The sequence below is a fragment of the Notamacropus eugenii genome, chromosome 4 (assembly GCF_028372415.1).
Source record: "Notamacropus eugenii isolate mMacEug1 chromosome 4, mMacEug1.pri_v2, whole genome shotgun sequence".
Lineage (NCBI taxonomy): Eukaryota > Metazoa > Chordata > Mammalia > Diprotodontia > Macropodidae > Notamacropus > Notamacropus eugenii.
Window position 1 is genome coordinate 263462476 of NC_092875.1, and position 15059 is coordinate 263477534.

The 15059-nt window shown below is 38.7% G+C and overlaps 1 protein-coding gene across 6 annotated transcripts in view; it reads left to right on the forward strand.

Annotated features, from left to right (window-relative positions):
• SPIDR (scaffold protein involved in DNA repair) overlaps positions 1-15059 on the forward strand; it is a 571461-nt gene that overhangs the window by 364270 nt on the left and 192132 nt on the right. The window lies entirely within an intron of this gene.

A 15059-nucleotide genomic window follows, 5' to 3' on the forward strand; every position in this document is an offset into this window, starting at 1 on the left:
TTAAAATAAGAGTCAGATTTCATCAGGTGTGCCAAATACGTGCCTTTGTCTTCAGGGCATCTGAGGTTATAGTGTTGTGTACTAGAGTATAAAAATTAATAATAGGTAAGATTTAGGTAGCAATTTAAGGTATACAGAGCATGTTACTTTTATTCTCTCATTTGATCCTTGCAAAAACCCCATAGATGCCATTATTATCCTTGTTTTACAGATAAAGAAACTGAGGCTGGTAGCTTATGTGACTTGCCCAGCATTTCTGACACAAGGTTTGAACTCAAGCCTTACTAACTCTGCACCCTGACCAAATATTCTTTTTTAAATTAAATTAAATTTTTTTCAAATGAAGATCTGACTTCTCTTTTCAAACTCCTCCTTCTCCACGCCCCCTTGCGAATGAAAGAAAAACAAAACCTCTATTGCAGACATGTGAAGTCAAGCAAAACAAATTCACACGTTGGCCATATCTCAAAAAATTATGTCTCAAACTACTCTGAGTCTATCACCTCTATCAGGAGGAGTATCCTTCTTAGTCCTCTGGAATCATGGTTAGTCATTGTGACACTAATTAAATATTCTAAAAGATTTTTTTAACATAAATAAAATTTTGCTGTCACAAATATACCCATCTTAAGAGTTTAATTTTATATCCCTGATACTTTGTCCTTAGATAAAAAGAGAAAATATTTGTTCATATGATATATCTTTGTGTAGGAATCAAAATGCCTTTTTATAATTTTTCTCTTGCTGAATTTATTAGATTATTTTTCATAATGAGTGCAAAGCTATCTCTTGAGGGAACTGCATATTTATCTATGTCAGGCCCTCCCTAACATCTGGTAGACTTAAACCCTTATTAATCTGGCTTAATTGGAGGAATAACCAAGCTGAATTAGTTTTTTTGTAAGCTACAGAAGATTTTTAACTTACCTCATTTTACTTACTTCAGGTACATACTGTACTATAACTCAAACTAACTGTAGCAAAGGGTTGCCAAGTAAGATAATCTGAATAGATGTGTTTCTGATCAGTTTTCTTAAAGCTCCATCCCATTTGGATTAGGCTAGTTTTTACTTAAAAGTGATTGAAGCCATCCTGAAGATTTTATTGACGCAGGGAACTAAGGCCAAAACATTGCCATTGTTTCCTGATAACCTGAGTATAAAAAATTATGAGGAACTCCATCTGGGTGGACTTAACTGGGCAACATGGAGGCAGGGGACCTGTGCTTGGCTAAATCAATGTGATATCCTAATTGAAGGTATTTGTTGAATATCTTTCCTCTGTTATGACTAAGTAAATCTCCTAATATGAAAATTATTATTTTGTTAGAACATTGAACCATGTGATTGATTGATCTGATTAAGGATCTTATTATAATACTTAGCCAGGAGCTGATAATTTCTTTATGTCAGGTCCTTTCTGGGGTCAATTTGCACTGGCCTCAGAAAATTCCTAGAAGAGTGGCTCTTAACTCTGCCAGGATTCTAGTAATAACTGTAGGTGGCTACCCATTAGCACTAGTTCATTAGCCCCCACTGGTGTGACTCCTTTTAATTATCAGCTTATAGACTCAGTTCTTTAGAAAAGGCATTTATTCAAATAGCATTATCCTCTCCTATAAATATACATAGAATAGGGGTAGAGGAAAGTAAGCACAAGTTTAAGAATAGTGTTGATGAGGCAAACTATAGGGACCACATATAGACAAAGCAACTCACAACTCTGAACCAAAGGGTACCGAAGTCCTTTATTGAGAGGGTCCTCACAAAGTTCACTGTGGGATATGACATTGACAAGTTGGGCTGGCACAGTTTCTCTATTAGACGTGCCAGTCTGTTGATGGAGTAGATCAAAGATTGCCTGTCCACTGGGCAGCTGCTGCTGAGCTAAAGTTGGTAAAGTAACCTGTTTAGCTAAAGGCACAGTCTCTAAAGGTGATGGGTCCATCAGCTAGACTTGGGCTTGCTATCTGATGAATAACTGAAGTCTTTCACCACTTTATCCACTAGCTTGGCTGGGTGGTATTGGCTGGAACAGTCCTTCCTGCTTAAGGACAAGTTCTCTCAAATTTCTTTAGTTTCAATCCAGCCAATTATACTTCCCAGATTCCTTTTGGGATCTTATGTAGATTAGTGGCTGGGGACAAAGATATGAAAGGTGAGAAATTCTACAATGTGTAGAATTTTATTGTCTTTGTACGCTTTTCATATGCAATTTTCATATTCAAGCTTCTGACTCCTTTCTGTGATTTAGAATGGTTATTCTGCATCCCCATGAAATCTCATTAATTTCAAATAGTAACCTTTCAGTTTTGCTGAAGTCTCAAGGGGCAGACTATTCTATCAGTATATCCCTAGGATTTTTCATGATTTACTGTTCGTCAGTTATAAACATATTCAAAGTATATCTCAGTTCAGCAGGTATTAAAAAGAGTTGTGTGCTTTAATTTATCACCATATTATTTTCATCTTTAAAAATATTAGCAAAGGCAAAAAATGCATTTATTCTAAAGTAGAGGATCTAACTATGTGCTTTAGTTAGACCTTTTCATTATGAACACTTAATTTCATTACTGTAAACCAGAGGTATCAAACATCCTTAAACCAATGGCTCACAACCTTCCAGAGTTCAGCTTGAACCAGATTAAAATATAATTGGGAAATGCTTAACAAAATAAAAAATAAGTTTACTAAAACATAGATAACGTGATTTTCTAAGTCAGTCTGAGATCTTACATATGGCTTACTGACACCATTTCTATTTGACTTTGACACCACTTAGGTAAACTTTCATTTAGGGACACTTGTTATTAAATTTCAGTGCAAATGAATTTGTTTAATATTTACATCTCCCTAATGTTTTCCAGAATCTTTTTTCCCCAGTTAACTTCTGTCACAAAGTGTACTTATTTGTCTTAGGAGGTGTTTCGCTTTTTCTACTTTGTCTTGTTTTTCTTTTCATTCTTCATAAAAGAAACCATAGTTTACTTTTCATTGCTTTAAAGCAGACCTTCACAAGTTGGGAGTATGTAGGGGCCAAAATTAAAATGGGCTAAACTTTGAGTGGCAGATAGGTTAGACTAGAGACAGATTGATGATCATTGGTTGCTGTGGGTCACGTGACAAGCAGGAGAGCGTGCAGTGGCAACTGTATATTTTTCATGGATCGCCTGAAATCTTTTGGAGGGCTGTGAGGTTCATATGTTGTGCAGGCCTGCTTTCAATTTTATGTTCATTAAAAAATTGTAATAGAGCTCAAGCTGCTTGAAACACGAGAAAGGTAACTTTTACTGTCCTCTGCCATTGTCCTATTTTGAATCAGTTTCCTTGAAGTAAGTCGTACCATGGTTGTTGTTTATCCTTCATTCTCAAAGAGGACCATGACATCAGGAAGGTGATGCAATGACTGGCAAGTGAATTGAATTTAAGTGAGGAAGGGCTGTGCAAAGTCAACAGCCTCACTTTCTTCTTCAGAGACTTCTGGGTTCAATGGCAAAATATAGATCAGGATGACTGGAGATTGCTCCAGATGTAGGAGACCTTGACCTTTTTAAATTGTCTTTCCCAGGTCTCAGTTTGACTGAGATAATGCCCATTCAGTGATTAAGGCCAGGTAAGAAATGAGGCAAAAAATGCCTCTTTTAATTAGTCAAAAAAAAAATTCAATCTGGGAGTGGAAAACCCTCAAGATTTCTCAGTACCCTGAAAAGGTAGCTGGATTAGGAACACCTAGGTTTGAATTTCCATTGCTGTAGCTCTTTGGGCTTTAGTTTTCTCATCTATTGGAGCGGATTGTACTAGAAAATCTTCAAGAATCCTTCCAACTCTAAATCTATAAGGACATGATCCCATGTACCACAAACCAAAAGGAGGGAAGGAAAGAAGGAAGGAAAGAGAAAAAGAAAGAAAAGGAGAGAATAAGGAGGGAGGAAAGCTTTATGTGCCAGGAACAATGCTAAGCACTTTATAAACATTATCTCGTTTGATTATCCCCTATCTAGGAGGTAGTTACCATTGGTATCTCCATTTACAGTTGAGTAAGCTGAGGCAGACAGAGTTAAAGTGACTTGCTCAGGGTCATACAACTGCTAAATGTTCAAGACTTGATTTGAATTCAGAACTTCTTGCCTCCAGGACCATTAGCTTATATTGCTCCTTTCAAACAAATGATTGTGCCAAATGATTGTGGGATGAGATCAAACAGTATTTGTCCCACTGTTAGGTACTGTGATGCAGTATTTGAATAGCTATTAGGTACTGTGATGTCAGGAATGGAGAGATCATAAAAATAATTAGAAGACATGTGGACTTCTCGGGAACATAAGAGCCCTTTACTGAAAAAGAGCAAATTGGTTTGTTACTTGTTCCCAGTTAGTGAAGCCCAAATGAAAGAAGTTGTACTGTGGTTAATATCATTCTGAGAAATTTATTCTTTGATTCCGTTTCCTGAGTTAGATCTTTTTAACAGTTTGTAAGAAAGGATTTGCTGAGCAAACTAATGATGTGCATTGCAGGAAGTATCATTTTGTTTTGGAAGGACTTTATTTTAGTTACAGAATTTTAGATTTGGAAGGGCCCTCAAATCTGAACCAGAAAACCCCTTTAAACATAACTAGCAAATATTCAGCCATTCAACTTTTGATTGAATAATGATAATAGCAATAATAATAGCCGTTATTTGTAAAGGATTTTAAGGTTTACAAAGTGCTTTACAAATTTCATCTCATTTTATCCTTATAGCAACCATGGGAGGTAGGTGCTATTATTATCCCCATTTTATAGTAAGGAACCTGGAGGAGACAAAGTGTAAATGACTTGCTCAAGGTCACACAGCTACTAAATGTCTGAGATAGAATTTGAACTGAAGTCTCCTTAACTCCGGGTTCAGTACTTCATCTACTGTTCCACCTGCTGTTTAACATAACTTACTACTCCCTACAGTAGTTCATTTTGACTTCTGGATAGATGAATTCAGAAGGCAATGAGATCAATGTGGGTTGGAATGGTCAAGGTGGGCCTTATGAAGCATGTGGGAGTTTATCTTAGCTTTGAACCATGGTTAAGGTAGACATATGCTGAAGAGTGGGGATGCATTTAGTCTTGGTGGAACATTGGGAGCAAATCATGATGGGAGACAGTGAGCAGACTAATCTGTATGTAGTAGGGGTTCATATAGGGGAATAGTGGTAGACCAGGTTAGAAAGGTAGATAGGAGATAGATTATAGAGAACCTTGAATACCACTGATGAAAACAATTGGACTGTTTCCTATGTTATTCTTTGTCAGAAAGCAACACAATTAAATTAAACCTTTTGTTATTGTTTTCCATTGTTTTTTACATACTCTGCCTCATCTAAAGTGTCCTATAGCCTTCCCTATCTCCCCAAACCCCATACCTACAATTCATTTCCTCCACCCTCCACCCCTTGCCTCTGCCTCTTGGAATCCTTGGTTCCTTCAAGACTCAGCTCAAAGGCCAACTTCAACATGAAGCCATTGCTGATTCCTGACCCCTACCCCCCAGCTTCTAGTGCATTCCTTCTCATGCTACCTAGACTCATTTTACTTACATTGTGTATATGTCCATGCTATCTCTCCCATTAAAATGTATGCTTCTTGAGATTAGGGACCTTTTTATTTTATTTTATTTTTTTTTATCACCAGAGCTTAGTACAATGCCTGACAGAGAATAATAATAGTAACTACAGTAACTAACATTGATGTAGTTCTTTAAGATTTCCAAAATGATTTCCAAATATCTCATCCGATCCACACAACAATCCTGGGAGGAAGGTGCTGTTATTATCTCTACAGATGAGAAAACGGAAGTTAAATGACTTGATGAGTGTCACATGACTAGGTTGTAACTAGGGATAGATTTTAATTTAGATCTTCCTGATTTCAGGTCCAGTGTTCTTTTCATTTATTAACTGCTTGCTGATTGATTGAAGGGTTAACTAAAGCCCAACACCCTCATTCCAAATAAACATTTAGCCTGCTCTATGAACAGATTTTAACTATAGAGCAGTAGTTCTTAACCTGGGGTCCTATGAACCTTTTTTTTTAATAACTACATTTCAATATAATTAGCTTCCTTTATGTATTTTGTTTTATGCCTTTAAAAACATATTTCTTAGTAAGGGTCCAGAGACTTCACCAGGGGAGTCCATGTCACCAAAATGGTGAAAACCCCTTGGTATATCTAGTGTAGTGAAATAGATACTGCTAATTATATAGTCTGCTAGGAATTTTGCTAGATACAGAAGTTCCAGTTACCACATAGAAAATGTTGTATTATTCTGGCTTGACAGATTTGGTTTCATTAGTACGGTTCACTATTCACATTCGGGTTCTGTTACTGTCTGTGTAACACTGGGCAAAGTTAACCTCTCTGGGTGTTAGTTTCCTTATGTGTAAAATGAAGAGGGTTGACCATATGATCACTAAGTTTCCTTCTGGTTCTAACATCATGGTCCTCCATGAGCCTAGTAGGTTATCCCAGTCAATTGCCAGTCAACAAACATTTAAATGCCTGCTCCATGGGCAAAACCAGTCCCCACTCTCTAGGAGCTCGTGGTCTAATGGAGGGAGACAACATGCAAACAATTATGTATAAACAAGATATAGACAGGATTGTTTAGCGATAACCTCTGACGGAGGCACTAGGATTAAGGGGGATTGGCAAAGGCTTCTTGCAAAAGATGGGATTTTAACTGACTTGAAGAAAGCCAGGTTGGCCAGGAGACTTAGCTTCACAGAGACTGGAGTTGGAGTGCCTTGTACAACAGAGAGCAAGGAGGACAGTGTTACTGGATCATAGAGTACACTGAAGGGACTAAGTTGTAAGAAAATGGGAAAGGTGGGAAGGAGCCAGGGTATAAAGACATGGGCCAACACCACACAAAGTTGAGTCCCTACGGACAATGACCTACTAGATTTCATTCTTCAATCATTGGCAGTTCCATCCCCTCATACCTGCCCCATCCCAGTGATTCTGAACTCCTAGTTGCCATTGTTCAAACCCTGTCCACCACCCCGCTCTAGTTACTCCTTTATAGTCCTCCTCCTCAACCCAATACCCCCAACCTTCCAGTCTAAAGCTACCTTCTCCTGTGCTTTCTGGAATTCCTGTTCCATTGGTAACAAGCTCAATTCTTACCATATCTCCTCTATATTCAGTCAACTTCAGGGGTTCTATTACCTTCATAACCTGGCCCCTCCCTACCTTTCCAGTTGTCTTACACCTTCCTCCCCTCCATATACTCTGTAATCCAGGGACAATGGTTTCTTTGCACTCTTGTGCTCTTCCTGCTTTGGGCATTTTCACTGATTATTCCCTATAACTACAATGCTCCCCCTCATCTCTGCCTCCTGGCTTCCTTCAGGTCTCAGCTCAAGCTCCACCTTCTGCAAAAAGTCTTTTCCAATCCTACTTAATATTAGTGCCTTCCCTCTGCTAATTATTTTCAATTTATCCTATATATATCTTGTATTGTTATATACTTGACTGTGTGTTGTCTCCCCCCATTTGTCTGTAAGCTCCTTGAGAGCAGGGACTTTTTTTTTGTTTTGCTAAGAGATAGTGTGTGGCCCTGGTCAGGTAGCTTAACTAACCTCTCAGCATACCAGGCAACTCCCTAAAGCTGTATGTAGCAAAGAAAGTACTGATCTGTATTATTGGTAGTACCAATTTCCCCATAGCAATTAAATCACTGATCAAGTCCCTATGTTCCCTATCTCCCATGTTCTTATTATATTGTGCATATTCCAAAAAATCTGTACCAGGAAACTTTCACCTGGTGATGAACAAATAATCTCCCTTCCATTTATCTGTTTCTATAAATCCAGATCTTTATGTCAATTCATCAGCAAATATGTATAACACCTGTTAACCCACTACACATAGAGTGCTATGGAGGCCTCAAAGAAGTAGCAGATCTACCTAATCTCTGACTTCACTGAGTGGTGTAGCTGAGCAGATAGAAAGATGATAATAGGCTATATGTCTTAAATGCCAAATAAGTGGTGGAAGCAATAAGTGCCCCAGCAATTAAAAGGAGGTGACTGTGGGTTTGGGTGGCTAGGAAAGGCCACAGAGGAAATGGGGTTTGAGCTGTCCCTTGGAGGAGAAGTAGGAATCATACAGTTTTATAGCTGGATGGGACCTCAGGATCATATAGTCCAGCTTACCTCATATTGTAGAAGGGGTCGGGTCTGGGAAGGATGGCGTAACCAGAGGCAAGGATTACAGATCATAGTGTCCTGGATTTAGAACTGGAAGGTCCTTGAGAATGCAATTCAAAGCCCTTCTTTTACAGATGAGCAAAGTAAGGCTTTAAAAGGTTAGATGATTTTGTCCAGAGTCACATATATCATTAAGTAGTACAACTAGGATTTGAACGCTGGTCCTATGACTTCAGATCCTGGTCTAGGAAGGAAGGAAGGGAGGAAGGAAGAAAAGAAATATGTATTAAGCAGGCACTAACCCTAAATGCTAAGTGCTTTATAAATATTATCTCATTTGATCCTTACAACAATCATAGGAGGTAGGTGCTATTATTATCCCTATTTTACAGTTGAGAAAATTAGGGCAGACAGAGTTTGTGTGATTTACCAAGGGTCCCACAACTAAGCGTCCGAGGTAAAATTTGAACCCGAGTCTCCCTGACTCCAGGCAGAGTACTGTATCCACTCTGCTACCAAGCTGCCTCTAGGCAGCCACACAAATATTTAATTCAGTACTATGAACAATAATATATGTTTCCTACTTTCAAAGAGCTTATACAGGAGATGACAATAATGGTAGTATACAAGCAGTTATGATATTGCATAGGTGAGTGCTGTAAATACAGAGGAAAGACCCTCCTGGAGGGAGAGTCCAAGGTCATCTTCTTAGAAGTAACATTTGAGCTTTTTCTTGAAACTTGTATGAGATTTGGGCAGATTGAAATGGGAAAGGACATTCCAAGTGACAAAAATAACATGAGCTATAAAGGTGCAGAGACTGGATGAGAAAGAACGTGTTCAGGGAAGATCAGAGTGTCTATATTACTAGAATATAGGCTCCAGTCAAGAGAAATGGTAGGAGATAAGGCCATGAGTGTGTGTGTGTGTGTGTGTGTGTGTGTGTGTGTGTGTATGTGTGTGTGTGTGAGAGAGAGAGAGAGAAAGAGAGAGAGAGAGAGAGAGAGAGAGAGAGAGAGAGAGAGAGAGAGAGAAATATAATAACCTACAGAATTCATACAAAGTAAACATAAATTATTTGGGGGGAGAGCAAGAACTTTCTGATCCAGCCATATCAGCCTTCTTACTATTCTTCATATACAACACATTCTAGGGACATGCTGGTAAATGTTTAAAAACTGGGCCTCTGGGGGGGAGGGCAATTCTTTAGGGAAGTTTTTATTAAAGAGAAAGAAAGAAAAGTAATGGTATCCAGAGAGGGTAGGAGAATGAAGGAAAAGTCTTTTAAGGGGTGTGTGAAATATCCAATCATGGGAGCAGAGATGTTTGATAAAGCATTTTCCTAGAGGAGACAAAAAGAAATGAGATTAAGAAAACAATCAGCGAATATTTATTAAGTTTCTACTGTGTGCCAGGCAGTGTACTTGGCACTGGGCTTATAAGACAAAAGCAAAATATTCCCTGCCTTCCAGGAACTTTTAGTCTTCTGGGAGAATCAAATATGTAGTGTATGGGTACCAAATACATACAAGACACCTGCAGATGATGATGCACTACTTGCTAAGGGAATCAGGAAAGGTTTCATTCAGAAAATAAGATGATATTTAATCTGAGCCTTGAAGGAAAGAGGGGATTCTAAGAGACAGAAGGAGTAAATTCCAGGCATGAGAGAGTCAGTACAAAACCACATAGAGATGTGTTCAGGGTTGTGCTGTAGCCAACTCCTTCCTGTAAGTCAATTGTTAAATTTTCAGCGTAAACATTTATGCCTTGGAAATTGGCAAACATCAAAAATCAGGGCTTGATTTACTATTTTGTTGATTGTCTAGACTTAAGAAAGTGATAGAGAAAAATGTTAGTAATCCAGCTTAAATGTAATATATGCCATAAATACATTTTTTTTTCCTCTGGAAGGCCAATTGTTAAATATTTACCAACATGCTTCCTGGATGTGTTGTATATGAAGAATAGTAAGAACAAATCTAACTTCCCTCATCTTATAGATGAGGAAAATGATTACTCAGCATCACATAGATAGCATGTCCAGAAGCAGAATTTGAATCCAGGTCCTCTGACTCCCTAATCCAGTGATCATTCCACTCAGTAGAGTAGTCATGTCCAGTAACGTTCCTCTTCTCAGTAATATGAGCAGTAAGGTAATTTACTAAGAGACCAAGAAACAGACCCAGGTTAGGGACAGAAGTTCTGGCCTAAGTCTTAGCAAGTAACCCTAAAATGATGTTGGGAAGTAGAGAAATATAAAATTGGAAAGGCTGTTGAGAATCAGAGGCAATTAGGTGGGTCAAGTGAACAGAGCATTAAACTGAGAGTCTGGAAGATGACTTTAAATCCCACTTCAGATACTTAGTAACTGTGTGACTTTGGGTAAGTCACTTAACCACTGTTTGTCTCAGTTTCTTCATCGGCAAAATGGGAATAATAATAGTAGCATCTATCTCCCAGGTAGGAGAGGAACAAAGATAATATTTGTGAAGTGCTTTGCAGATCTGAAAAGCTATATAAATGCCATTTAGAGCTATTAGAATCTTAAGTACAAAGGGCTTTTTATTCTGATTACAAAGAGGAGCAGTCAATAAGCATTCGTTAAGCACTTAGTATATACTACCTGAGGGTCTTCCCTTCCCAGTTTGACTTTTTTTTATTAAAGGGGCCATCACATGACTCACTTCTTAAGGAGGCCTATTCACTGAATGGGCATTAATCTCACTCAAAGTGAAAACCTGAAAAGACCTTAGCCTAAATGGGCCAGGGTCTCCCATTGCATCCTGTACCATCTCCAGTTGTCCTAAGGAATATCTGGCCAATGGACCCAGATGGCTCAGGATAAGAGAGTGAGGCTGGTGACTTTGCACAGCCCTCCCTCACTCAAAACAAAATCAACTGAAATTTATGTCATCATCTCCCTGATGTCATGGTCCTCTTTGAGAACAAAGGACAAACACAACAACAACACAAGGCATTGTAAATTCAAAATCCCTGCCTTTGAGGATCTTATTTTCATGGGGAAAGTAGCAAAAATCTATACAGTGTAAAGTACAAGGTCATGGGGAAGGGCCCTAACCCTTGGGGTGTGGTTAGAAGAGAATAGGAATCAGGAGCCATGTAAAAGAAGGCTTTCCAGGAAACGGGATTCTGAGAGGTGGAAATGAAGAGGCAGTGGAGACAGACTGTCCAACAGCACGAAAACAAGAGGATAGACTGCCAGGTGTGAGAAACAGCTGCAGAGGGGCACGATGGGTAATAAGTCTGGAGAAGTCAGTTGGAACTAGACTGTGAAAGGCTTTAAATACCAAATTGAAGGTTTAGAATTTTATCCTAGAAGCAATAGGGAGCCACTGCAGCTTTTTGAGCCAGGGAGTGGCATGGCCAAAGATGAGCTCTAGGAATATTTGACACTTGTGTAACCTGGAAGAGAAAAATAAAAGGAAAAGTAGAGAAAAGATACTTGGACTATATTTATAGAAAAGCTAAGCAGAGAAATCAGTCTTCTGCTGATTTTCCCTAATATGAAGGGGAGAAGGTAATAGATACGTGCTGTATAGTCCCCAAAATTACAAGGAACAAAAGGGCTAAGGATAATGTATAGGGAGCTCATTATATATAGATTTTGGAATTGGACAAAACTCTAGAAATCACCTAGTCCTCATTTTATTTCCTCTTTTTTCAGATGGGGTAATTAAGATCCAGAGGTGCTAATAGGCAACCTCCTTCCCTCCTCCCCTCTCTAAATATAATGAATTCCTGTGTCAGGAGACACAGGATTGCCTAGCTATCTGAGGTACCCTCACCTCATTGACAAAGCACTAGAAGAGGGGGTTTACACCTCCAAGGAATCTGTGGACGGATTACAGTAATTCTGTGACCCGGAGTGGGAAGAAAAAAATTGCATTTTTTTTTTCAATTAACTTTCTAATTTAAATTTAGAATTTCCACTGCAAATGTTGGCAAGAAACATTCTGAGAAGGGGTCCCTGGGGTTCACTAGGCTTGGAAAAGGATCCATAACACAAAAAATAGTTTGAGAACCCCGGCTCTGGTTCCAGAAGAGGCTCTCATCGGAGTAACAGTTGCACTCTTTGGGCATCAGTTTCCTCTTTTCACAAGGACCAGACCATCTGCAGTGGGAGGAAAAGGTTGCTAAGAGACTGGAGACTCTAACTCAGAGATTGTCATTTCTCCTTAGCACTGAAGAGTCAGTTTTCAATCAAGCTAAGCGTGCCACCAGGTCACACAGACAATGCCTTAGGATTTCTTGTCTAGGAGCTGAGCTGTGTGTGTTCATAGCTAGCCATGCCCTCTCCCCTCCACCCTCCAATTCTCTCTGTGGCCCCTCTTTTTTTCCTGTGCCTTCATCCCCTAGCCAAGAGACATTTCATGTCAATTATAGTTTTAAGTAGGGAAATAGGGGTAATTACTGGTCATGTGATTTCACTAATAAAGGAAACTCCTGGATGACAAAATTTCCTCTGCCAATGACAGTATATAGTATTTAAGATGGTTAATGTGAAAGCAGCCTATAGAATGGACTGGGAAAGGGGGGAACTGGAGGCAAAGGTGTTCAGTAAGGAAAGTTTTACAGTACTACAGATAGGAGGTAATAGAGGCCTGAACTAAGTAAAATGAAAACGGATGTGAAAGATATTAAAAAAAACAAACCTTTATATAGAATGTATTATGTGTGAGACACTGTGCTCAGTATTATAGAAATATCATCTCATTTAATTCTTACAACAATTCTGGGATGAAGGCACTATTATTATCTGCATTTTACAGATGTGGTAAACAAAAGCTAAGTGACTTGCACAGGGTCACACAGCTAGTGTCTGAGTCTGGACTTGAATTCAGTTCTTTCTGACTCCAGACCCAGCACTCTTTCCCCTACATTCACTGTCCCCAAAGCAGAACTGACAGGACATTATAACAGATTGGAAGGTAGGGATTGTTTCATTTTTGTATTTCTATTTTCAGTGAATACCAGAGGGCCTGGCACAGTGCAGATGCCTAATAAATAAATGCCAATTGATTTATTGGATGTGACGAATGCAGGAGAGGTAGAAATCAAAGACTGCTCAGGTTTCTACTTCTGAGTGATGGATTGAATGATGTTATCATTAATGTAAATACTGAAATTACAAGAAGAAAGAGTGTTGGCATGGAGAGAGAGGTTTAGTTTGAGAGGTGGGTTGGATTTGAATTGATGGAGTGAGATTCAAGTGGAAATGTTCATTAGATGGAATGTGGACCTGGCACTGGCATTGCAAAGAGAGTCCAGAGTTAGAGAGGTAGATATGTGAGCTATTTACAGATAGGACTATTCTCAAATAAAATATAGTGAGCATCAGCTTTATGTAATATACTTATATCCTGGGCCAAGGCAAAAATCCCTGTGTGCATTAGAAAAAGATATCTAATCGTAAACACTGTTCCCTGTTGCAGAGCATGGAACAAATGCCAGGCCAGCTCACCACGTTTTCACTGGAGAGGTTACCAGTTTAATGGATGCATTAGAAGCTAGCTTAGGTGAAAGCTTTTGTTATGAAGAAATTCTACCACCTCATTTTGGACATGGGTTGAAATCCTAATATAACTAGTCGTAGTATATAAAGGTAAAATATATATATTTTTTAAAATGCATGGTTTTATTATTAGGATATTTTTCTCCCTTTAGGGAATTATAGGAAGTAACATCTATGTAATCAGAAATTGAATACTGTGGAAAAGTCAGTGCTTACAACAAAATTAATTATTAAATCTATGGAGAAAGCCAAAATGTTCAGTGATTTCTTTTACAACTTTTAAAAACTCCTTCCAAGGTAGTCTATCTCTTGTTTTTGAGATAGATTGCTGATTTGTTAGTGTGTGTGTGTGTGTGTGTGTGTGTGTGTGTGTGTGTGTGTTTTCAAAAAAGTATCTAAGCTTGTCAGGAAAAGTGGCTCTACAAGTCAGTAGATCATGTGATTTCTGTCATCCTCAACATGTGCCCTCCCTCTCCTTCCAGTACGGACATTCAGTGTGTCTCTGCACATGTTGTTCAGTAAACAAACTTCAGAGAACCAGACCGGGCTGGTTCAGAGCAGCCGTTTCATTCACCCAGAGCCCTTGGAAAGGGCTGCCTTTGCGCAGCCTTGACGTACTGGCTGAAGGGGGATGGAGAAGTTAGTATTTATGTTTTCATTAGTTCTTTTTATAGCTGTGAGCCAGCTGTAGCTGGTTAAGGTTAGCCTGGGCCCTCACTTAATGTGCAGGTCTCTTACGCAGAATAAAGAGCTTCTGATGGAAACAGAGTTTGTTACTCATGGTACCACTGGCTGTGTTTACATGAAGTCACTTAGGGCTGTCATAGGAGATGATTTAGAATGGTTTTTTAAAAAATACAAGCACTCCAGCACCCCTGGATGCTATTTAGATACACCCTTAACGACTCACAGACATATAGGCAGTTTTTCCCATTTCGATTTACATGCCTAACCTTTCAAGTCTCATTATTGTATAGAAATGAGATCTAGAATTGGTTACTTGGGATCTTTTCCATTTGGCACTATAAAAACAGGGTGGGGAAAGTTGTTTTTCTCTTAGCCACATCCAGGAAGCATCATTTTATGGGGGTCTAGAATAATTTGTACAGCTTTTTCTGATGGTTTGGTTTTGCTTTAGCTTTGTTCTAAGTCAAGAACTCTGATTTAAAGTAAAAATGAACTTTTTAAAGATTCGTTAAAGGTCAACTAGTTGAACATACAAAAAAAATAATTTTTGTTGATGGAAATGGGAAATTAACCACACCTTGAGTCAAGGATGTTTTTTAGTTTCTTGTGTTGCTTGTCTTTGAGTTAAAGGATATAGTATTAAGTGGTTCAGA